General features: G+C 45.6%; 21 non-coding genes and 8 pseudogenes across 21 annotated transcripts in view; all 29 read right to left on the reverse strand.

The window, feature by feature from the left end:
- Positions 1 to 4,606: 4,606 nt before the first annotated feature.
- On the reverse strand, positions 4,607 to 4,725 carry LOC118962766 (5S ribosomal RNA). The gene has a single exon (XR_005050088.2). It is a non-coding gene; the product is annotated as a 5S ribosomal RNA (ribosomal RNA).
- A 260-nt stretch (positions 4,726 to 4,985) lies between these two features.
- LOC118954712 (5S ribosomal RNA) lies at positions 4,986 to 5,104 on the reverse strand (annotated as a pseudogene).
- A 260-nt stretch (positions 5,105 to 5,364) lies between these two features.
- LOC118962756 (5S ribosomal RNA) lies at positions 5,365 to 5,483 on the reverse strand (annotated as a pseudogene).
- A 260-nt stretch (positions 5,484 to 5,743) lies between these two features.
- LOC118962757 (5S ribosomal RNA) lies at positions 5,744 to 5,862 on the reverse strand. Its single transcript, XR_005050079.2, has one exon. It is a non-coding gene; the product is annotated as a 5S ribosomal RNA (ribosomal RNA).
- A 177-nt stretch (positions 5,863 to 6,039) lies between these two features.
- LOC118950755 (5S ribosomal RNA) lies at positions 6,040 to 6,158 on the reverse strand (annotated as a pseudogene).
- A 247-nt stretch (positions 6,159 to 6,405) lies between these two features.
- On the reverse strand, positions 6,406 to 6,524 carry LOC118950801 (5S ribosomal RNA). The gene has a single exon (XR_005042728.2). It is a non-coding gene; the product is annotated as a 5S ribosomal RNA (ribosomal RNA).
- Positions 6,525 to 6,784: 260 nt separating this feature from the next.
- LOC149973792 (5S ribosomal RNA) lies at positions 6,785 to 6,903 on the reverse strand (annotated as a pseudogene).
- A 260-nt stretch (positions 6,904 to 7,163) lies between these two features.
- LOC149973793 (5S ribosomal RNA) lies at positions 7,164 to 7,282 on the reverse strand (annotated as a pseudogene).
- A 260-nt stretch (positions 7,283 to 7,542) lies between these two features.
- LOC149973794 (5S ribosomal RNA) lies at positions 7,543 to 7,661 on the reverse strand. Its single transcript, XR_016489614.1, has one exon. It is a non-coding gene; the product is annotated as a 5S ribosomal RNA (ribosomal RNA).
- A 247-nt stretch (positions 7,662 to 7,908) lies between these two features.
- LOC149973795 (5S ribosomal RNA) lies at positions 7,909 to 8,027 on the reverse strand. The gene has a single exon (XR_016489775.1). It is a non-coding gene; the product is annotated as a 5S ribosomal RNA (ribosomal RNA).
- A 177-nt stretch (positions 8,028 to 8,204) lies between these two features.
- LOC149973796 (5S ribosomal RNA) lies at positions 8,205 to 8,323 on the reverse strand (annotated as a pseudogene).
- A 247-nt stretch (positions 8,324 to 8,570) lies between these two features.
- Positions 8,571 to 8,689, reverse strand: LOC149973797 (5S ribosomal RNA). Its single transcript, XR_016489615.1, has one exon. It is a non-coding gene; the product is annotated as a 5S ribosomal RNA (ribosomal RNA).
- A 260-nt stretch (positions 8,690 to 8,949) lies between these two features.
- On the reverse strand, positions 8,950 to 9,068 carry LOC149973798 (5S ribosomal RNA). Its single transcript, XR_016489777.1, has one exon. It is a non-coding gene; the product is annotated as a 5S ribosomal RNA (ribosomal RNA).
- A 177-nt stretch (positions 9,069 to 9,245) lies between these two features.
- LOC149973799 (5S ribosomal RNA) lies at positions 9,246 to 9,364 on the reverse strand. Its single transcript, XR_016489828.1, has one exon. It is a non-coding gene; the product is annotated as a 5S ribosomal RNA (ribosomal RNA).
- A 177-nt stretch (positions 9,365 to 9,541) lies between these two features.
- On the reverse strand, positions 9,542 to 9,660 carry LOC149973800 (5S ribosomal RNA). The gene has a single exon (XR_016489617.1). It is a non-coding gene; the product is annotated as a 5S ribosomal RNA (ribosomal RNA).
- Positions 9,661 to 9,920: 260 nt separating this feature from the next.
- LOC149973801 (5S ribosomal RNA) lies at positions 9,921 to 10,039 on the reverse strand. Its single transcript, XR_016489770.1, has one exon. It is a non-coding gene; the product is annotated as a 5S ribosomal RNA (ribosomal RNA).
- Positions 10,040 to 10,299: 260 nt separating this feature from the next.
- On the reverse strand, positions 10,300 to 10,418 carry LOC118954369 (5S ribosomal RNA). The gene has a single exon (XR_005044497.2). It is a non-coding gene; the product is annotated as a 5S ribosomal RNA (ribosomal RNA).
- Positions 10,419 to 10,595: 177 nt separating this feature from the next.
- LOC118954567 (5S ribosomal RNA) lies at positions 10,596 to 10,714 on the reverse strand. The gene has a single exon (XR_005044673.1). It is a non-coding gene; the product is annotated as a 5S ribosomal RNA (ribosomal RNA).
- Positions 10,715 to 10,891: 177 nt separating this feature from the next.
- LOC118954566 (5S ribosomal RNA) lies at positions 10,892 to 11,010 on the reverse strand. The gene has a single exon (XR_005044672.1). It is a non-coding gene; the product is annotated as a 5S ribosomal RNA (ribosomal RNA).
- Positions 11,011 to 11,187: 177 nt separating this feature from the next.
- On the reverse strand, positions 11,188 to 11,306 carry LOC118954769 (5S ribosomal RNA; annotated as a pseudogene).
- A 6,043-nt stretch (positions 11,307 to 17,349) lies between these two features.
- On the reverse strand, positions 17,350 to 17,468 carry LOC118963440 (5S ribosomal RNA). Its single transcript, XR_005050616.2, has one exon. It is a non-coding gene; the product is annotated as a 5S ribosomal RNA (ribosomal RNA).
- Positions 17,469 to 17,645: 177 nt separating this feature from the next.
- On the reverse strand, positions 17,646 to 17,764 carry LOC118962581 (5S ribosomal RNA). The gene has a single exon (XR_005049920.2). It is a non-coding gene; the product is annotated as a 5S ribosomal RNA (ribosomal RNA).
- Positions 17,765 to 18,024: 260 nt separating this feature from the next.
- Positions 18,025 to 18,143, reverse strand: LOC118962509 (5S ribosomal RNA). Its single transcript, XR_005049848.1, has one exon. It is a non-coding gene; the product is annotated as a 5S ribosomal RNA (ribosomal RNA).
- A 177-nt stretch (positions 18,144 to 18,320) lies between these two features.
- LOC118962580 (5S ribosomal RNA) lies at positions 18,321 to 18,439 on the reverse strand. Its single transcript, XR_005049919.2, has one exon. It is a non-coding gene; the product is annotated as a 5S ribosomal RNA (ribosomal RNA).
- A 177-nt stretch (positions 18,440 to 18,616) lies between these two features.
- Positions 18,617 to 18,735, reverse strand: LOC149973802 (5S ribosomal RNA). Its single transcript, XR_016489778.1, has one exon. It is a non-coding gene; the product is annotated as a 5S ribosomal RNA (ribosomal RNA).
- Positions 18,736 to 18,912: 177 nt separating this feature from the next.
- LOC149973803 (5S ribosomal RNA) lies at positions 18,913 to 19,031 on the reverse strand. The gene has a single exon (XR_016489779.1). It is a non-coding gene; the product is annotated as a 5S ribosomal RNA (ribosomal RNA).
- Positions 19,032 to 19,291: 260 nt separating this feature from the next.
- Positions 19,292 to 19,410, reverse strand: LOC149973804 (5S ribosomal RNA). The gene has a single exon (XR_016489780.1). It is a non-coding gene; the product is annotated as a 5S ribosomal RNA (ribosomal RNA).
- A 177-nt stretch (positions 19,411 to 19,587) lies between these two features.
- LOC149973805 (5S ribosomal RNA) lies at positions 19,588 to 19,706 on the reverse strand (annotated as a pseudogene).
- Positions 19,707 to 19,966: 260 nt separating this feature from the next.
- LOC149973806 (5S ribosomal RNA) overlaps positions 19,967 to 20,000 on the reverse strand; it is a 119-nt gene continuing 85 nt past the window's right edge. The window contains exon 1 of the ribosomal RNA XR_016489611.1: positions 19,967 to 20,000. This exon is cut by the window's right edge and continues 85 nt beyond it. This is a non-coding gene — a ribosomal RNA (5S ribosomal RNA).

Genomic DNA, 20,000 nt, shown 5'->3' on the forward strand with positions numbered 1-20,000 from the left:
TCAGGCAGGAACCCTGGCACCACCTCATACCTAAAGTCCCTCAGTCTTATCATACCCGCCTTCATTATTACCTTACTCTCCAGCATCTTTCCCTCTGATTTCAGCATTGGGTTCAGAAAAACTGGTATATTCAAAATCACCCCAATAGAGTCACACTCATAACTTACTTGCGGTAAGAACTCCGCCCAGGCCCTGAACACCTCCTGATAAAACTCAGGCACCTCTGCATACATGCTGGGCTGGAAACACATTAACAACCCATAATCTCCACAACCTCCACTCCTATGCAACCAATGCCTGAAAAACTCCTTCCACCCCTGACCCTCCTCCCCATACAAAAACCGTTGTACTCTCTTCACCCTCATGGCTTTTAACTTCACCTCCAGATCTATTAATCTCAAACCACCCCTATCATAATCTGCTATCATTACATCATGAGCAATCTTCACCCCCTTCCCACCCCACAGGAAATCAGACATTAAATTATGAATTCCCTTCAGAGCCCATACAGGCATGTCCATAACCCCTAAGGTATACACACATTTTGACATTAACAATGCATTCACCACAACCACTTTCCCCCTCAATTTTAATTTCCTTTGTTTCCAGTAATTCAGAGTCGTCTTTATTTTATTAATCACCCCTGTCCAAGTTAAGTCCCTCGCCTCCCGCTCATCTACCCCAATATTCACACCCAAAATTCTCACATGCCCCTTAACAGTCTTAAAAGGAATGTTACATGTAGACATAACAGTATCATCAGCACATAACATTTGAGACTTTTCTACATTCACCTTAGCCCCAGAAGCTCTCCCATACACATCAAAACACTTCATCAGACAATTCACACTCTCTCCATCCCGCAAAGTACAGGTGGTGTCATCAGCATAATGATGCAGTACACTGACGCCTCCCCCCGGGAGGTCCACTCCATGCACTCCTCCATTCCGCTTTACAAACGCCGCTAAAGGCTCTACTGAGACGCTGTATAGTAGTGCAGACAATGGACAACCCTGCCTAACAGACCTGCCCAGGGGAAAAGGATCAGTCAGCACACCATTACATTTCACGACACTGCACGCTGACCCATACAAAAGCTTCACCCATCCTTTAAGACGAGGCCCGAACCCAAATCTTTCCAAGGCCTCTAACAGGAACCGATGCTCCACCCGATCAAAGGCTTTATTCAGATCTAGACAGAGCACCGCCCCACCCACCTCCCCCATCTGCTTCACCACATCCCGGATAGTGCAGAGGGTGTCCACTACATCCCGCCCCGGAACTCCATAGGCCTGAGTAGGTGCTATGATGCTTCCCATCACCTTATTCAACCTATTAGCCATTATCTTCGCAAGCACCTTATTGTCGGAGTTCAAAAGGGTTATTGGTCTGTAGTTCTCTAATTTCAGTCTGCTCCCCTTCCCTTTGTATAACACAGTCAACACACCCATAGCTAAAGATTCAGGGACTACCCTCTTCTCCTCCATACACACATACACACGCAGCATTAGTGGGGCCAGTATGTCACTAAACTCACGGTAAAACTCTGCAGTAAGACCATCTGAACCCGGGCTCTTATTCAAGTTCAGGCCCAATATGGCAGCTTTAACCTCTGCCAATGTAAAATCAGCATCACACATCTCTACATCCTCAGTCGACACCCTAGCCTCTACTGCGTCTAGCACTCTTCTCATACACACTTCATCTACCCCACCCGACGTAAATAATCCCTTATAAAAAGAATGCACTGTATTCAAAATTCCTTCCAGATCTGTCACCCTCTCCCCCCTCTCATTTATCAGCTCAGTTAGAAAACTCCTTTCCTGCTTCCTCCTTTCTAACCCCAGGAAAAAAGCAGTATTTCTCTCCCCCTCCACCACATACTGTGCTCTACTCCTCACCACTGCCCCCATGCACCTGTGCCTCTCTACGACCCTCAACTCCTCCCTCACCCTCAGGTACTCTGTCACATCATAGCCTGGGCAGTTTTCTACCATTTCTAACTCCAATAACAGGCGAGATTTAAGAATCCCCTCCTCCCTCCTCCTTGTCACATTTGCCCGTCTTGCACTAGATATTGCCAGCCGCTTGAACTCCCCTTTTAATCCTTCCCACCACACACTCACATCCGACTCAAATAAAGGATCTGACACGGCGTCATTCACACACTCTTTCACTGCTGCCCTAAACACCTCATCCTTCAGCATACTGGCATTAAGACACCACAAACCACCCCCCCTCCCCTCCCCTGATGCACCCAGCCTGAAAAGCAGAGCATCATGGTCACTAAAAAATGTGTGTGAATACTTTACCCCCACAACCAAGTGCGCAACCTCTCTATGAGTGAGACACAAATCTATACGTGACTGCTTGAGCTCACCCCTCACCACTTGTCTTCGAGAGAACACCCGCTTATCTGGATTCCTCTCCCTCCATATATCCACCCAATCCTCATCCCTCATTAGCCTTAATAGCACTCCCCGAGATGAGTCAGAGCTAAAATGTGCGCTACTTGAGGCATCTAGCCTATCCATCCATACATTAAAATCCCCAACAAGCAAACAGTTTTTCCCACATAATCCTCCCATAGACATAAACATAACCCTCCTCTCAATTTCATTATTAGGAGCATAGACATTGTACAACGAGTACTCCATATCTTGATAAGTGAAACCCACTCCCACCATTCGACCCACAGTGTCAGCACATAACAAATTTAAGTTAGACACAACGTCATGTTTTACCAAAATAGCTACCCCACATGCCCGCACAGTACCATTACTCACGTACATTAGTCCATTCCATCTCTGCCTTACATTATCCATATACGGCTCAGTCCAATGGGTCTCCTGAAGACATAATATATCCGCAGAGAAGGCTTCCAACACCAGCTCTAGCTTTTCTTTGCTACGAAGTCCATTGGTGTTAATAGATACAACTCTCACCATTATGACTATAAAGAGGGGATGAATCCAGTCCATCATGATTGATCTTTTTTCTTCTTTTTCTTCTTGGTTATCCTGTTCCTTTTACTATCCCAACGCATTGATTGTATGTACTCCAACTCTTCCTCCGACAGCTCTTCTTCAGACTCTTTACGTTTGCGAGAGTCATCCCTTGCAGTATCCACCTCCCTAGAGGAGCCCCCCTCTCCACGAGGATCGCCCTCCAACTCTACATCGTCTAGGCTTGAGCTTATCCCTCCATCTTTGGGTGCCTCCCTTCCTTCAGTACAAGGCTCCGTCTCCACTTCCTCCTCTGGCTGCCTCTGTTCTTCGTCCTCCTTCTCTCCCTGGGGTTGCTCACTCATGCCAATTTCCTCCCCAGCTTCCTCCACCTCGTTCTCCTCCACGACACTATTTGCGCTGAAATCCTGTGATGCCCAGTCCTGAGCACCTTCCCCATGGGGACAGGAGCACTGCGCTACACCCCTCCCGCATCCAACACAACCTCGCTCTCTCCTCCCATTGCACTCTCGTGCGTAATGCCCCTGCTCACCACACTTATGACATACGAAATCAGGGCACTCTCGTAGTACGTGCCCTGGCTGGATACACAGCCTACAGACCTTGACCTGCCGATCGTGTATTACTCTGAAGTACTCAGCCCCTTCCAACGTTTCAAATTTGGCAGAATATGGCAACGAGCGCACAGTGTCTGTGAACCTAACTTTACAGAAGCGCGTCCCATCAGCAATGTCCGTCCCCGGCCAGTAGCGCCTTTTCACCGGCGATATAGCAGACACACCCCATGCTCTTAGCCGCTCTGTGATGTCCTCGTCTGTAATATATACTGGGAGGTTTAAGAAGGATACAACCATCTCATCCAGCGATAGATCCTTTGCCATGATTCGACAGCTCCGGATTTTAAATCCATCCATCAGTTTTTCTTTCCCTCTCGCACTTGACAGCGTCACTTCAAATCGCTTTTCATCTTTGACCCGACAGCCGCAGACCAGTCCACAAACTTCTTTAATCCCTCTCAATACCTCCATCATTGTAATCTTCTCTTCTCCCATAATTTCAACAGCCACTGTTAAATTCTTTTCATATTTTTGCGCCTGTCTTGCTGCAGCGCCATTATCCATGTTTCCTTTGTTCGTAGTCTTTTTTCCAGCGTTGGTCAAAGCCATTGTATCCATCCGAATAACGACAGGAGGAAAGTCCCCCAAACAGCAATATGCTGCCGGGGAACAACCCCAAACTATAAATCTAACTTAATCAATTTACAAAAAGAAATTGTACTTCAAAAAGCTCAAAACAAACTCTCTAGAGCAAACACTCAGTCTCAGCGCAATCACTCACACGTGCGTCAATTACCCATCAACAGGTGCGTACTCAGGCCGGTGTGGCCGTAAGCGAGAAACAATCTCTTGCTGCACTATGTAAAGTCAAAGTGAGCCTGATTAACAGCTGTTGCATTTTCACCATTTAGATAAGCATCTTTGTGTCACTCAAAAAGTGGAAGAAATTGCATATACTGTAGCACAGATTGTTGGATGAAATACAAACTAACCTTGCTTACTTATTTCAAAGCGAGGGCACATATTTCAACCTTGTGGGAAAAAACGGACAAAGAGTTGAAATTCCACAAGGCAGTGACAAAAAGCTTACAGCACCTGGTATTCCCAGGCGGTCTCCCGTCCAAGTACTAACCAGGCCCGACCCTGCTTAGCTTCCGAGATCAGACGAGATCAGGCGTACTCAGGCCGGTGTGGCCGTAAGCGAGAAACAATCTCTTGCTGCACTATGTAAAGTCAAAGTGAGCCTGATTAACAGCTGTTGCATTTTCACCATTTAGATAAGCATCTTTGTGTCACTCAAAAAGTGGAAGAAATTGCATATACTGTAGCCATAATTTGTAGCACAGATTGTTGGATGAAATACAAACTAACCTTGCTTACTTATTTCAAAGCGAGGGCACATATTTCAACCTTGTGGGAAAAAACGGACAAAGAGTTGAAATTCCACAAGGCAGTGACAAAAAGCTTACAGCACCTGGTATTCCCAGGCGGTCTCCCGTCCATGTACTAACCAGGCCCGACCCTGCTTAGCTTCCGAGATCAGACGAGATCAGGCGTACTCAGGCCGGTGTGGCCGTAAGCGAGAAACAATCTCTTGCTGCACTATGTAAAGTCAAAGTGAGCCTGATTAACAGCTGTTGCATTTTCACCATTTAGATAAGCATCTTTGTGTCACTCAAAAAGTGGAAGAAATTGCATATACTGTAGCCATAATTTGTAGCACAGATTGTTGGATGAAATACAAACTAACCTTGCTTACTTATTTCAAAGCGAGGGCACATATTTCAACCTTGTGGGAAAAAACGGACAAAGAGTTGAAATTCCACAAGGCAGTGACAAAAAGCTTACAGAACCTGGTATTCCCAGGCGGTCTCCCGTCCAAGTACTAACCAGGCCCGACCCTGCTTAGCTTCCGAGATCAGACGAGATCAGGCGTACTCAGGCCGGTGTGGCCGTAAGCGAGAAACAATCTCTTGCTGCACTATGTAAAGTCAAAGTGAGCCTGATTAACAGCTGTTGCATTTTCACCATTTAGATAAGCATCTTTGTGTCACTCAAAAAGTGGAAGAAATTGCATATACTGTAGCCATAATTTGTAGCACAGATTGTTGGATGAAATACAAACTAACCTTGCTTACTTATTTCAAAGCGAGGGCACATATTTCAACCTTGTGGGAAAAAACGGACAAAGAGTTGAAATTCCACAAGGCAGTGACAAAAAGCTTACAGCACCTGGTATTCCCAGGCGGTCTCCCATCCAAGTACTAACCAGGCCCGACCCTGCTTAGCTTCCGAGATCAGACGAGATCAGGTGTACTCAGGCCGGTGTGGCCGTAAGCAAAAGGCAATCTCAAAAAGTGGAAGAAATTGCATATACTGTAGCCATAATTTGTAGCACAGATTGTTGGATGAAATACAAACTAACCTTGCTTACTTATTTTAAAGCGAGGGCACATATTTCAGCCTTGTGGGAAAAAACAGACAAAGAGTTGAAATTCCACAAGGCAGTGACAAAAAGCTTACAGCACCTGGTATTCCCAGGCGGTCTCCCATCCAAGTACTAACCAGGCCCGACCCTGCATAGCTTCCGAGATCAGACGAGATCAGGCGTACTCAGGCCGGTGTGGCCGTAAGCGAGAAACAATCTCTTGCTGCACTATGTAAAGTCAAAGTGAGCCTGATTAACAGCTGTTGCATTTTCACCATTTAGATAAGCATCTTTGTGTCACTCAAAAAGTGGAAGAAATTGCATATACTGTAGCACAGATTGTTGGATGAAATACAAACTAACCTTGCTTACTTATTTCAAAGCGAGGGCACATATTTCAACCTTGTGGGAAAAAACGGACAAAGAGTTGAAATTCCACAAGGCAGTGACAAAAAGCTTACAGCACCTGGTATTCCCAGGCGGTCTCCCGTCCAAGTACTAACCAGGCCCGACCCTGCTTAGCTTCCGAGATCAGACGAGATCAGGCGTACTCAGGCCGGTGTGGCCGTAAGCGAGAAACAATCTCTTGCTGCACTATGTAAAGTCAAAGTGAGCCTGATTAACAGCTGTTGCATTTTCACCATTTAGATAAGCATCTTTGTGTCACTCAAAAAGTGGAAGAAATTGCATATACTGTAGCCATAATTTGTAGCACAGATTGTTGGATGAAATACAAACTAACCTTGCTTACTTATTTCAAAGCGAGGGCACATATTTCAACCTTGTGGGAAAAAACGGACAAAGAGTTGAAATTCCACAAGGCAGTGACAAAAAGCTTACAGCACCTGGTATTCCCAGGCGGTCTCCCGTCCATGTACTAACCAGGCCCGACCCTGCTTAGCTTCCGAGATCAGACGAGATCAGGCGTACTCAGGCCGGTGTGGCCGTAAGCGAGAAACAATCTCTTGCTGCACTATGTAAAGTCAAAGTGAGCCTGATTAACAGCTGTTGCATTTTCACCATTTAGATAAGCATCTTTGTGTCACTCAAAAAGTGGAAGAAATTGCATATACTGTAGCCATAATTTGTAGCACAGATTGTTGGATGAAATACAAACTAACCTTGCTTACTTATTTCAAAGCGAGGGCACATATTTCAACCTTGTGGGAAAAAACGGACAAAGAGTTGAAATTCCACAAGGCAGTGACAAAAAGCTTACAGAACCTGGTATTCCCAGGCGGTCTCCCGTCCAAGTACTAACCAGGCCCGACCCTGCTTAGCTTCCGAGATCAGACGAGATCAGGCGTACTCAGGCCGGTGTGGCCGTAAGCGAGAAACAATCTCTTGCTGCACTATGTAAAGTCAAAGTGAGCCTGATTAACAGCTGTTGCATTTTCACCATTTAGATAAGCATCTTTGTGTCACTCAAAAAGTGGAAGAAATTGCATATACTGTAGCCATAATTTGTAGCACAGATTGTTGGATGAAATACAAACTAACCTTGCTTACTTATTTCAAAGCGAGGGCACATATTTCAACCTTGTGGGAAAAAACGGACAAAGAGTTGAAATTCCACAAGGCAGTGACAAAAAGCTTACAGCACCTGGTATTCCCAGGCGGTCTCCCGTCCAAGTACTAACCAGGCCCGACCCTGCTTAGCTTCCGAGATCAGACGAGATCAGGCGTACTCAGGCCGGTGTGGCCGTAAGCGAGAAACAATCTCTTGCTGCACTATGTAAAGTCAAAGTGAGCCTGATTAACAGCTGTTGCATTTTCACCATTTAGATAAGCATCTTTGTGTCACTCAAAAAGTGGAAGAAATTGCATATACTGTAGCACAGATTGTTGGATGAAATACAAACTAACCTTGCTTACTTATTTCAAAGCGAGGGCACATATTTCAACCTTGTGGGAAAAAACGGACAAAGAGTTGAAATTCCACAAGGCAGTGACAAAAAGCTTACAGCACCTGGTATTCCCAGGCGGTCTCCCATCCAAGTACTAACCAGGCCCGACCCTGCTTAGCTTCCGAGATCAGACGAGATCAGGTGTACTCAGGCCGGTGTGGCCGTAAGCAAAAGGCAATCTCAAAAAGTGGAAGAAATTGCATATACTGTAGCCATAATTTGTAGCACAGATTGTTGGATGAAATACAAACTAACCTTGCTTACTTATTTTAAAGCGAGGGCACATATTTCAGCCTTGTGGGAAAAAACAGACAAAGAGTTGAAATTCCACAAGGCAGTGACAAAAAGCTTACAGCACCTGGTATTCCCAGGCGGTCTCCCATCCAAGTACTAACCAGGCCCGACCCTGCATAGCTTCCGAGATCAGACGAGATCAGGCGTACTCAGGCCGGTGTGGCCGTAAGCGAGAAACAATCTCTTGCTGCACTATGTAAAGTCAAAGTGAGCCTGATTAACAGCTGTTGCATTTTCACCATTTAGATAAGCATCTTTGTGTCACTCAAAAAGTGGAAGAAATTGCATATACTGTAGCACAGATTGTTGGATGAAATACAAACTAACCTTGCTTACTTATTTCAAAGCGAGGGCACATATTTCAACCTTGTGGGAAAAAACGGACAAAGAGTTGAAATTCCACAAGGCAGTGACAAAAAGCTTACAGCACCTGGTATTCCCAGGCGGTCTCCCGTCCAAGTACTAACCAGGCCCGACCCTGCTTAGCTTCCGAGATCAGACGAGATCAGGCGTACTCAGGCCGGTGTGGCCGTAAGCGAGAAACAATCTCTTGCTGCACTATGTAAAGTCAAAGTGAGCCTGATTAACAGCTGTTGCATTTTCACCATTTAGATAAGCATCTTTGTGTCACTCAAAAAGTGGAAGAAATTGCATATACTGTAGCCATAATTTGTAGCACAGATTGTTGGATGAAATACAAACTAACCTTGCTTACTTATTTCAAAGCGAGGGCACATATTTCAGCCTTGTGGGAAAAAACGGACAAAGAGTTGAAATTCCACAAGGCAGTGACAAAAAGCTTACAGCACCTGGTATTCCCAGGCGGTCTCCCATCCAAGTACTAACCAGGCCCGACCCTGCTTAGCTTCCGAGATCGGACGAGATCAGGCGTACTCAGGCCGGTGTGGCCGTAAGCGAAAGGCAATCTCAAAAAGTGGAAGAAATTGCATATACTGTAGCCATAATTTGTAGCACAGATTGTTGGATGAAATACAAACTAACCTTGCTTACTTATTTCAAAGCGAGGGCACATATTTCAGCCTTGTGGGAAAAAACGGACAAAGAGTTGAAATTCCACAAGGCAGTGACAAAAAGCTTACAGCACCTGGTATTCCCAGGCGGTCTCCCATCCAAGTACTAACCAGGCCCGACCCTGCTTAGCTTCCGAGATCAGACGAGATCAGGCGTACTCAGGCCGGTGTGGCCGTAAGCGAAAGGCAATCTCAAAAAGTGGAAGAAATTGCATATACTGTAGCCATAATTTGTAGCACAGATTGTTGGATGAAATACAAACTAACCTTGCTTACTTATTTCAAAGCGAGGGCACATATTTCAGCCTTGTGGGAAAAAACAGACAAAGAGTTGAAATTCCACAAGGCAGTGACAAAAAGCTTACAGCACCTGGTATTCCCAGGCGGTCTCCCGTCCAAGTACTAACCAGGCCCGACCCTGCTTAGCTTCCGAGATCAGACGAGATCAGGCGTACTCAGGCCGGTGTGGCCGTAAGCGAGAAACAATCTCTTGGTGCACTATGTAAAGTCAAAGTGAGCCTGATTAACAGCTGTTGCATTTTCACCATTTAGATAAGCATCTTTGTGTCACTCAAAAAGTGGAAGAAATTGCATATACTGTAGCCATAATTTGTAGCACAGATTGTTGGATGAAATACAAACTAACCTTGCTTACTTATTTCAAAGCGAGGGCACATATTTCAGCCTTGTGGGAAAAAACGGACAAAGAGTTGAAATTCCACAAGGCAGTGACAAAGAGCTTACAGCACCTGGTATTCCCAGGCGGTCTCCCATCCAAGTACTAACCAGGCCCGACCCTGCTTAGCTTCTGAGATCGGACGAGATCAGGCGTACTCAGGCCGGTGTGGCCGTAAGCGAGAAACAATCTCTTGGTGCACTATGTAAAGTCAAAGTGAGCCTGATTAACAGCTGTTGCATTTTCACCATTTAGATAAGCATCTTTGTGTCACTCAAAAAGTGGAAGAAATTGCATATACTGTAGCCATAATTTGTAGCACAGATTGTTGGATGAAATACAAACTAACCTTGCTTACTTATTTCAAAGCGAGGGCACATATTTCAGCCTTGTGGGAAAAAACGGACAAAGAGTTGAAATTCCACAAGGCAGTGACAAAAAGCTTACAGCACCTGGTATTCCCAGGCGGTCTCCCATCCAAGTACTAACCAGGCCCGACCCTGCTTAGCTTCCGAGATCGGACGAGATCAGGCGTAGTCAGGCCGGTGTGGCCGTAAGCGAAAGGCAATCTCAAAAAGTGGAAGAAATTGCATATACTGTAGCCATAATTTGTAGCACAGATTGTTGGATGAAATACAAACTAACCTTGCTTACTTATTTCAAAGCGAGGGCACATATTTCAGCCTTGTGGGAAAAAACGGACAAAGAGTTGAAATTCCACAAGGCAGTGACAAAAAGCTTACAGCACCTGGTATTCCCAGGCGGTCTCCCATCCAAGTACTAACCAGGCCCGACCCTGCTTAGCTTCCGAGATCGGACGAGATCAGGCGTACTCAGGCCGGTGTGGCCGTAAGCGAAAGGCAATCTCAAAAAGTGGAAGAAATTGCATATACTGTAGCCATAATTTGTAGCACAGATTGTTGGATGAAATACAAACTAACCTTGCTTACTTATTTCAAAGCGAGGGCACATATTTCAGCCTTGTGGGAAAAAACGGACAAAGAGTTGAAATTCCACAAGGCAGTGACAAAAAGCTTACAGCACCTGGTATTCCCAGGCGGTCTCCCATCCAAGTACTAACCAGGCCCGACCCTGCTTAGCTTCCGAGATCGGACGAGATCAGGCGTACTCAGGCCGGTGTGGCCGTAAGCGAAAGGCAATCTCAAAAAGTGGAAGAAATTGCATATACTGTAGCCATAATTTGTAGCACAGATTGTTGGATGAAATACAAACTAACCTTGCTTACTTATTTCAAAGCGAGGGCACATATTTCAGCCTTGTGGGAAAAAACGGACAAAGAGTTGAAATTCCACAAGGCAGTGACAAAAAGCTTACAGCACCTGGTATTCCCAGGCGGTCTCCCATCCAAGTACTAACCAGGACCGACCCTGCTTAGCTTCCGAGATCGGACGAGATCAGGCGTACTCAGGCCGGTGTGGACGTAAGCGAAAGGCAATCTCAAAAAGTGGAAGAAATTGCATATACTGTAGCCATAATTTGTAGCACAGATTGTTGGATGAAATACAAACTAACCTTGCTTACTTATTTCAAAGCGAGGGCACATATTTCAGCCTTGTGGGAAAAAACGGACAAAGAGTTGAAATTCCACAAGGCAGTGACAAAAAGCTTACAGCACCTGGTATTCCCAGGCGGTCTCCCATCCAAGTACTAACCAGGCCCGACCCTGCTTAGCTTCCGAGATCGGACGAGATCAGGCGTACTTTTTTTTTTTTTTTTTTTTTTTTTATTATAAAAATTCTTATTTTACATGATATACAAATTTTATCTACACAAACCATTTTAATCAACACAATACTTGACATTGGCAGGCAAACAATTCACCCCCTATCAAATCAAAAATAGAGAAATTCAAATACCAAAACTCAAATTATACTACCATTGCATACAATACTTTGCTAAACCACATTCCACAAGAATAGAGAGTGTTCAAAGCACCTCCTTATCAAGTAGAAACTAAGACATTCTCAAAACAATTCTTTCAAATTTGTACTGAAATCTCCAAAATGTTACACATCAAAACCCATACACCAATCCACCATCCTCCCCCACAGCAATAAATCCACAATCCTTCATAAACACCCTCTCAAAATCCTCCTGCTTAGACCTATACATCAATCCTACATCCTTCCTTACCAAGCCTTCAAACACCTTCCACACTGTCACCCTCTTTTCCTCAAACCTTGCAAAGTTCCTCCTTATATATACTGCATACCTTGCATGTGACAGCAAAAAATTCAATAATACAATATTCCCCCCCTTCACATGCTGACCCACTCCAAACAATACCAAACACCTCCAATCAACCCCACCCATTAACTCTTCTCCCCAGTACCTTTCTAACATGTCCCTCAACCTCACATGGAACCCAGCTACATCAACACATTCAAACATCATGTGCATCAGATTTTCATCTTTGTCTGTGCATACATCACACACACGAGACACTGACCTGTCTACCTGATGTAACACCACCTTGGTAAAAACACGGTTGTGCCTCAACATAAAATCAAAATGGGTACATTCAATACTATTGAGCCTCACTACCATGTTTTCCCACAACCTCTCAACTTCCATCCCTGGAAAAACTTGCCTCCACACTTTCTCCGATGCAGGCGCCCTGACCTTCCTGGTAATAAGCGCCCAGTATACGGCCCTCACCTGGGTAGAGGATAAGGCTTGCATTTTCTCCCCACATTTCACCTGCAACACAGGCAAGGTCTCTAAGACTCCATTACTCAAATGATTGTCCAACAGCCTCACCCACTCCCCTGGAACACACTCCTTTATCCTATCATACATTCTCAACACCATCCCTTTCCTGACATCCTCATCTACCCCCCAGACAGTATCTACGATCGCCTGCTCAGGCAGGAACCCTGGCACCACCTCATACCTAAAGTCCCTCAGTCTTATCATACCCGCCTTCATTATTACCTTACTCTCCAGCATCTTTCCCTCTGATTTCAGCATTGGGTTCAGAAAAACTGGTATATTCAAAATCACCCCAATAGAGTCACACTCATAACTTACTTGCGGTAAGAACTCCGCCCAGGCCCTGAACACCTCCTGATAAAACTCAGGCACCTCTGCATACATGCTGGGCTTGAAACACATTAACAACCCATAATCTCCACAACCTCCACTCCTATGCAACCAATGCCTGAAAAACTCCTTCCACCCCTGACCCTCCTCCCCATACAAAAACCGTTGTACTCTCTTCACCCTCATGGCTTTTAACTTCACCTCCAGATCTATTAATCTCAAACCACCCCTATCATAATCTGCTATCATTACATCATGAGCAATCTTCACCCCCTTCCCACCCCACAGGAAATCAGACATTAAATTATTAATTCCCTTCAGAGCCCATACAGGCATGTCCATAACCCCTAAGGTATACACACATTTTGACATTAACAATGCATTCACCACAACCACTTTCCCCCTCAATTTTAATTTCCTTTGTTTCCAGTAATTCAGAGTCGTCTTTATTTTATTAATCACCCCTGTCCAAGTTAAGTCCCTCGCCTCCCGCTCATCTACCCCAATATTCACACCCAAAATTCTCACATGCCCCTTAACAGTCTTAAAAGGAATGTTACATGTAGACATAACAGTATCATCAGCACATAACATTTGAGACTTTTCTACATTCACCTTAGCCCCAGAAGCTCTCCCATACACATCAAAACACTTCATCAGACAATTCACACTCTCTCCATCCCGCAAAGTACAGGTGGTGTCATCAGCATAATGATGCAGTACACTGACGCCTCCCCCCGGGAGGTCCACTCCATGCACTCCTCCATTCCGCTTTACAAACGCCGCTAAAGGCTCTACTGAGACGCTGTATAGTAGTGCAGACAATGGACAACCCTGCCTAACAGACCTGCCCAGGGGAAAAGGATCAGTCAGCACACCATTACATTTCACGACACTGCACGCTGACCCATACAAAAGCTTCACCCATCCTTTAAGACGAGGCCCGAACCCAAATCTTTCCAAGGCCTCTAACAGGAACCGATGCTCCACCCGATCAAAGGCTTTATTCAGATCTAGACAGAGCACCGCCCCACCCACCTCCCCCATCTGCTTCACCACATCCCGGATAGTGCAGAGGGTGTCCACTACATCCCGCCCCGGAACTCCATAGGCCTGAGTAGGTGCTATGATGCTTCCCATCACCTTATTCAACCTATTAGCCATTATCTTCGCAAGCACCTTATTGTCGGAGTTCAAAAGGGTTATTGGTCTGTAGTTCTCTAATTTCAGTCTGCTCCCCTTCCCTTTGTATAACACAGTCAACACACCCATAGCTAAAGATTCAGGGACTACCCTCTTCTCCTCCATACACACATACACACGCAGCATTAGTGGGGCCAGTATGTCACTAAACTCACGGTAAAACTCTGCAGTAAGACCATCTGAACCCGGGCTCTTATTCAAGTTCAGGCCCAATATGGCAGCTTTAACCTCTGCCAATGTAAAATCAGCATCACACATCTCTACATCCTCAGTCGACACCCTAGCCTCTACTGCGTCTAGCACTCTTCTCATACACACTTCATCTACCCCACCCGACGTAAATAAGCCCTTATAAAAAGAATGCACTGTATTCAAAATTCCTTCCAGATCTGTCACCCTCTCCCCCCTCTCATTTATCAGCTCAGTTAGAAAACTCCTTTCCTGCTTCCTCCTTTCTAACCCCAGGAAAAAAGCAGTATTTCTCTCCCCCTCCACCACATACTGTGCTCTACTCCTCACCACTGCCCCCATGCACCTGTGCCTCTCTACGACCCTCAACTCCTCCCTCACCCTCAGGTACTCTGTCACATCATAGCCTGGGCAGTTTTCTACCTTTTCTAACTCCAATAACAGGCGAGATTTAAGAATCCCCTCCTCCCTCCTCCTTGTCACATTTGCCCGTCTTGCACTAGATATTGCCAGCCGCTTGAACTCCCCTTTTAATCCTTCCCACCACACACTCACATCCGACTCAAATAAAGGATCTGACACGGCGTCATTCACACACTCTTTCACTGCTGCCCTAAACACCTCATCCTTCAGCATACTGGCATTAAGACACCACAAACCACCCCCCCTCCCCTCCCCTGATGCACCCAGCCTGAAAAGCAGAGCATCATGGTCACTAAAAAATGTGTGTGAATACTTTACCCCCACAACCAAGTGCGCAACCTCTCTATGAGTGAGACACAAATCTATACGTGACTGCTTGAGCTCACCCCTCACCACTTGTCTTCGAGAGAACACCCGCTTATCTGGATTCCTCTCCCTCCATATATCCACCCAATCCTCATCCCTCATTAGCCTTAATAGCACTCCCCGAGATGAGTCAGAGCTAAAATGTGCGCTACTTGAGGCATCTAGCCTATCCATCCATACATTAAAATCCCCAACAAGCAAACAGTTTTTCCCACATAATCCTCCCATAGACATAAACATAACCCTCCTCTCAATTTCATTATTAGGAGCATAGACATTGTACAACGAGTACTCCATATCTTGATAAGTGAAACCCACTCCCACCATTCGACCCACAGTGTCAGCACATAACAAATTTAAGTTAGACACAACGTCATGTTTTACCAAAATAGCTACCCCACATGCCCGCACAGTACCATTACTCACGTACATTAGTCCATTCCATCTCTGCCTTACATTATCCATATACGGCTCAGTCCAATGGGTCTCCTGAAGACATAATATATCCGCAGAGAAGGCTTCCAACACCAGCTCTAGCTTTTCTTTGCTACGAAGTCCATTGGTGTTAATAGATACAACTCTCACCATTATGACTATAAAGAGGGGATGAATCCAGTCCATCATGATTGATCTTTTTTCTTCTTTTTCTTCTTGGTTATCCTGTTCCTTTTACTATCCCAACGCATTGATTGTATGTACTCCAACTCTTCCTCCGACAGCTCTTCTTCAGACTCTTTACGTTTGCGAGAGTCATCCCTTGCAGTATCCACCTCCCTAGAGGAGCCCCCCTCTCCACGAGGATCGCCCTCCAACTCTACATCGTCTAGGCTTGAGCTTATCCCTCCATCTTTGGGTGCCTCCCTTCCTTCAGTACAAGGCTCCGTCTCCACTTCCTCCTCTGGCTGCCTCTGTTCTTCGTCCTCCTTCTCTCCCTGGGGTTGCTCACTCATGCCAATTTCCTCCCCAGCTTCCTCCACCTCGTTCTCCTCCACGACACTATTTGCGCTGAAATCCTGTGATGCCCAGTCCTGAGCACCTTCCCCATGGGGACAGGAGCACTGCGCTACACCCCTCCCGCATCCAACACAACCTCGCTCTCTCCTCCCATTGCACTCTCGTGCGTAATGCCCCTGCTCACCACACTTATGACATACGAAATCAGGGCACTCTCGTAGTACGTGCCCTGGCTGGATACACAGCCTACAGACCTTGACCTGCCGATCGTGTATTACTCTGAAGTACTCAGCCCCTTCCAACGTTTCAAATTTGGCAGAATATGGCAACGAGCGCACAGTGTCTGTGAACCTAACTTTACAGAAGCGCGTCCCATCAGCAATGTCCGTCCCCGGCCAGTAGCGCCTTTTCACCGGCGATATAGCAGACACACCCCATGCTCTTAGCCGCTCTGTGATGTCCTCGTCTGTAATATATACTGGGAGGTTTAAGAAGGATACAACCATCTCATCCAGCGATAGATCCTTTGCCATGATTCGACAGCTCCGGATTTTAAATCCATCCATCAGTTTTTCTTTCCCTCTCGCACTTGACAGCGTCACTTCAAATCGCTTTTCATCTTTGACCCGACAGCCGCAGACCAGTCCACAAACTTCTTTAATCCCTCTCAATACCTCCATCATTGTAATCTTCTCTTCTCCCATAATTTCAACAGCCACTGTTAAATTCTTTTCATATTTTTGCGCCTGTCTTGCTGCAGCGCCATTATCCATGTTTCCTTTGTTCGTAGTCTTTTTTCCAGCGTTGGTCAAAGCCATTGTATCCATCCGAATAACGACAGGAGGAAAGTCCCCCAAACAGCAATATGCTGCCGGGGAACAACCCCAAACTATAAATCTAACTTAATCAATTTACAAAAAGAAATTGTACTTCAAAAAGCTCAAAACAAACTCTCTAGAGCAAACACTCAGTCTCAGCGCAATCACTCACACGTGCGTCAATTACCCATCAACAGGTGCGTACTCAGGCCGGTGTGGCCGTAAGCGAGAAACAATCTCTTGCTGCACTATGTAAAGTCAAAGTGAGCCTGATTAACAGCTGTTGCATTTTCACCATTTAGATAAGCATCTTTGTGTCACTCAAAAAGTGGAAGAAATTGCATATACTGTAGCACAGATTGTTGGATGAAATACAAACTAACCTTGCTTACTTATTTCAAAGCGAGGGCACATATTTCAGCCTTGTGGGAAAAAACGGACAAAGAGTTGAAATTCCACAAGGCAGTGACAAAAAGCTTACAGCACCTGGTATTCCCAGGCGGTCTCCCATCCAAGTACTAACCAGGCCCGACCCTGCTTAGCTTCCGAGATCAGACGAGATCAGGTGTACTCAGGCCGGTGTGGCCGTAAGCGAAAGGCAATCTCAAAAAGTGGAAGAAATTGCATATACTGTAGCCATAATTTGTAGCACAGATTGTTGGATGAAATACAAACTAACCTTGCTTACTTATTTCAAAGCGAGGGCACATATTTCAGCCTTGTGGGAAAAAACGGACAAAGAGTTGAAATTCCACAAGGCAGTGACAAAAAGCTTACAGCACCTGGTATTCCCAGGCGGTCTCCCATCCAAGTACTAACCAGGCCCGACCCTGCTTAGCTTCCGAGATCGGACGAGATCAGGCGTACTCAGGCCGGTGTGGCCGTAAGCGAGAAACTATCTCTTGGTGCACTATGTAAAGTCAAAGTGAGCCTGATTAACAGCTGTTGCATTTCCACCATTTAGATAAGCATCTTTGTGTCACTCAAAAAGTGGAAGAAATTGCATATACTGTAGCCATAATTTGTAGCACAGATTGTTGGATGAAATACAAACTAACCTTGCTTACTTATTTCAAAGCGAGGGCACATATTTCAGCCTTGTGGGAAAAAACGGACAAAGAGTTGAAATTCCACAAGGCAGTGACAAAAAGCTTACAGCACCTGGTATTCCCAGGCGGTCTCCCATCCAAGTACTAACCAGGCCCGACCCTGCTTAGCTTCCGAGATCGGACGAGATCAGGCGTACTCAGGCCGGTGTGGCCGTAAGCGAAAGGCAATCTCAAAAAGTGGAAGAAATTGCATATACTGTAGCCATAATTTGTAGCACAGATTGTTGGATGAAATACAAACTAACCTTGCTTACTTATTTCAAAGCGAGGGCACATATTTCAGCCTTGTGGGAAAAAACGGACAAAGAGTTGAAATTCCACAAGGCAGTGACAAAAAGCTTACAGCACCTGGTATTCCCAGGCGGTCTCCCATCCAAGTACTAACCAGGCCCGACCCTGCTTAGCTTCCGAGATCGGACGAGATCAGGCGTACTCAGGCCGGTGTGGCCGTAAGCGAAAGGCAATCTCAAAAAGTGGAAGAAATTGCATATACTGTAGCCATAATTTGTAGCACAGATTGTTGGATGAAATACAAACTAACCTTGCTTACTTATTTCAAAGCGAGGGCACATATTTCAGCCTTGTGGGAAAAAACGGACAAAGAGTTGAAATTCCACAAGGCAGTGACAAAAAGCTTACAGCACCTGGTATTCCCAGGCGGTCTCCCATCCAAGTACTAACCAGGCCCGACCCTGCTTAGCTTCCGAGATCGGACGAGATCAGGCGTACTCAGGCCGGTGTGGCCGTAAGCGAAAGGCAATCTCAAAAAGTGGATGAAATTGCATATACTGTAGCCATAATTTGTAGCACAGATTGTTGGATGAAATACAAACTAACCTTGCTTACTTATTTCAAAGCGAGGGCACATATTTCAGCCTTGTGGGAAAAAACGGACAAAGAGTTGAAATTCCACAAGGCAGTGACAAAAAGCTTACAGCACCTGGTATTCCCAGGCGGTCTCCCATCCAAGTACTAACCAGGCCCGACCCTGCTTAGCTTCCGAGATCGGACGAGATCAGGCGTACTCAGGCCGGTGTGGCCGTAAGCGAGAAACTATCTCTTGGTGCACTATGTAAAGTCAAAGTGAGCCTGATTAACAGCTGTTGCATTTCCACCATTTAGATAAGCATCTTTGTGTCACTCAAAAAGTGGAAGAAATTGCATATACTGTAGCCATAATTTGTAGCACAGATTGTTGGATGAAATACAAACTAACCTTGCTTACTTATTTCAAAGCGAGGGCACATATTTCAGCCTTGTGGGAAAAAACGGACAAAGAGTTGAAATTCCACAAGGCAGTGACAAAAAGCTTACAGCACCTGGTATTCCCAGGCGGTCTCCCATCCAAGTACTAACCAGGCCCGACCCTGCTTAGCTTCCGAGATCGGACGAGATCAGGCGTACTCAGGCCGGTGTGGCCGTAAGCGAAAGGCAATCTCAAAAAGTGGAAGAAATTGCATATACTGTAGCCATAATTTGTAGCACAGATTGTTGGATGAAATACAAACTAACCTTGCTTACTTATTTCAAAGCGAGGGCACATATTTCAGCCTTGTGGGAAAAAACGGACAAAGAGTTGAAATTCCACAAGGCAGTGACAAAAAGCTTACAGCACCTGGTATTCCCAGGCGGTCTCCCATCCAAGTACTAACCAGGCCCGACCCTGCTTAGCTTCCGAGATCGGTCGAGATCAGGCGTACTCAGGCCGGTGTGGCCGTAAGTGAGAAACAATCTCTTGGTGCACTATGTAAAGTCAAAGTGAGCCTGATTAACAGCTGTTGCATTTTCACCATTTAGATAAGCATCTTTGTGTCACTCAAAAAGTGGAAGAAATTGCATATACTGTAGCCATAATTTGTAGCACAGATTGTTGGATGAAATACAAACTAACCTTGCTTACTTATTTCAAAGCGAGGGCACATATTTCAGCCTTGTGGGAAAAAACGGACAAAGAGTTGAAATTCCACAAGGCAGTGACAAAAAGCTTACAGCACCTGGTATTCCGAGGCGGTCTCC

The sequence above is a fragment of the Oncorhynchus mykiss genome, chromosome 20 (genome assembly GCF_057628025.1).
Source record: "Oncorhynchus mykiss isolate SJ-2025 chromosome 20, ASM5762802v1, whole genome shotgun sequence".
NCBI lineage: Eukaryota > Metazoa > Chordata > Actinopteri > Salmoniformes > Salmonidae > Oncorhynchus > Oncorhynchus mykiss.